The sequence below is a fragment of the Heloderma suspectum genome, chromosome 2 (genome assembly GCF_057233095.1).
Source record: "Heloderma suspectum isolate Gila_16-S chromosome 2, 16-S_ref, whole genome shotgun sequence".
NCBI lineage: Eukaryota > Metazoa > Chordata > Lepidosauria > Squamata > Helodermatidae > Heloderma > Heloderma suspectum.
This window is the reverse complement of record NC_139459.1, coordinates 225,671,720-225,674,590: the sequence shown is the minus strand read 5'-3', so window position 1 is coordinate 225,674,590 and position 2,871 is coordinate 225,671,720.

The following is a 2,871-nucleotide window of genomic DNA, read 5'->3' as shown; positions in this document are numbered from 1 at the left end:
AAGGGCTAGTATTTCTGATGAAGGAATTAGGACAACTTCCTAGGTTGGACTTGAATAAATATCCATATGACCATGCTGCATATGAATGCATATCAATAGAGTAAAACTCTCTTTCACACAGCTTTCTAGAATTTCAGTATGTTTGTTAGCAACCTAAGAGCACAATCTGCCTGCAGTTTCCTCCTGCAAACTAATGGGGACTTGTATGTAGGGATATATGGATTTTGTTAAATCCCTTCTGGTTGTGTTTTGCAGATAGTCATGTGTCTTTTGTTCTGTTGTCCACTCATTGACGGAATATTTTTTAAAAACTAGAATTTTGTTCTACTTGCGTGAATTTGCATTAGTGTGAATGTGCACTTACACGAATACGAATTAGTGCAACCCCCCCCCCAAAAAAAAACCAGTCTTCAAGTCTGTGGAATCTGTGTGAGTCAGAAAAAGCTGAGTCTGCTGCGGAATTCGTAGGTTTGATTAATTGAACGCATTTCAATCCATTGCAGATTTCTTTAACATCCGTACTTGTACAGGAATAGTGCTTGAAGGATCATACCATATCCTTTCAACAATGTTTTGTATACAATATCTATTTACATTCCATTTGCTTCCTTAGAAGCTCATGAAAGAATGATTAAGAAAGTTTGCTTTCATTTTACAGATAGAGCTCTAAAATATATAGGACTTAATCCTGAGAAACGTCAAAGCACTAAAGTGGGATCTGCAAAATAAAATAAAATTGTGCAGCTTCTTGCCCTGGTTGGGGTGTGTGTGTGTGTGTTTTAAATGTTCTATATCTGCATATTTTGGTGTAGTGGCTCTTTGGAACTTCCTGACCCTGGAGGTCAGGCAGACACCAACACTGGATTGTTTTCAGCTCCTGCTGAAAACAGCTCTTTTCCAGGAAGCCTTCCTTGGTTAACCAGCCTCAGTTTTATTGGCACTCTGTTTTTTAAAGAATAATGTTAATGTCATGTTTCATTCTTTGAATCTTTTGTTCATTTTAACTCTTGTTGTTTACTGCTCTAGAATCTGTTTAGATATGGAGCAGTATGCAAATGTTGGAAATAAATAAATAAATACCTCAGGGTTCACCCAAGCATTCTGATACCTTTGGATTCTTAGTAATCCCATTTTGGCTCCAGTCCTGTTGGCACTAGGGATGTACAAATTCCTTACCTGGCGCCGCGCAGGGGCATCTGCGGTGGGGGGGAGGCGCTCCGTCCCTCCCCCCAGAATCTTCAACGGGGGGGAGGCGCTCCGTCCCTCCCCCCGGAATCCTGCTTGGCTGGCTCCGCTCCGTGGCCAAGCCGTGGAACCGTCGGCCAGCTCCGCCCGCCCGCAGCTGGACATCTGGCCACTGGGCAGCCCTGCAGGGATGCAAATGATGGCTGTCGTAGCCGCCGCCATTTGCATCCCTGTATTGAGCCGTGATAGGCTACGTAAATACTTACGTAGCCTATCACGGCAGGGGGGAAAAAAACCCAGCATATGCAAATGGCGGTAGCCACTGCCATTTGCGTACGCTGGTCCCCCCCCCCGCCGTGATAGACTATGTAAATACTTACATAGCCTATCACGGCCTCCACAGGGATGCAAATGGCGTCCCTGCGTTAGCCGTGATAGGCTATGTAAGGATTTACGTAGCTTATCACGGCTATGAAGAGGAGGAAGCGAATGGCGGCTGCAGGACGGCCACCATTCGCAAAGCAGCGCGGATGGGAGCAGGTAAGTGCTCCATTTCACACGCCTTTCGTGGGGTGGGGGCGGCGGGGGCTTCATTCCGCGACGGATTTCGGGGGGCCAAATGCACTGGCATTCGGCCTCACCGAGATCCGTCACGGAATTCTCTGACATCCCTAGTTGGCACTCAACCACCTGTATTCGAGGAAAGTAGGACATGCAATATTGCAGTGTACAGAAATGTTCCTGTTCAGAATTCCAGGAAGCCATTTCTTCCCAGCAGGGAAGCCTACTTCACCCTCCCAAGCCGGTTTTCTGTTTTTTTGTTCCAAATGACACTCAACATTCTATGGCTACAGAACATGTTAGTCATCATTTGGCTTTTTTGCCCCCTTAGATTTTTTTATTTTAGTTTTGTAAAACTTAAAAACCTCAAGGGTCCACCAAGTATGCTGATAATACCTTGTATCTCAGTGGGCCCATTTTGGCTCCAGTTTTATTGGCAGTTTATCTGACTGCTATTAAAGTAAAAACTAAATGGTATGCAACATTCTCCAGATTATGCCCAGACGCCCTGATCACTTGGATACAAATCTCTTCCAGGTGTTGGTCGCCCCATTAATTTCAATAGAGGGACCAATCCAGAAATGTGTGTTTCTTTGCTTACATGAGAAGGAAAACTCCATGCCTGTTCCAGGTTTGCTAAACTGGAATTATCAGTTGGGGTGAATTAAATAACTTGCCTCTGGTCAACTTGTATAATACTCAGTGTTAGAAGGAAAACCATAATTTCAAACAATGTAATGAATGGAGAGCCAGTGTGGTGTAGTGGCAAGAGTGTTGGACTGGGAGTTGGGAGATCCAGGTTCTAGTCCCCATTTGGCCATGGAAGATCACTGCATGACTTTGGGCCACTCACAGACTCTCAGCCCAATCCACCTCACAGGGTTGTTGTTGTGAGGATAAAATGGAGAGGAGGATTATGTACGCCGCCTTGGGTTTCTTAAAGAGGAAAAAAGGGTGGCATAAATGAAATAAATACACACATAAATAATAAATAAATAGAACACAATATGTCAAAAAGTATGCCAATATTAGAATGTAAGAGGTTACATACACTGTGTGTATAAACTTGTGATCCTCATGTAAGCTGTTTCTCTCAACTCCAGTGTTCTCTGCTGAGCTGCAATC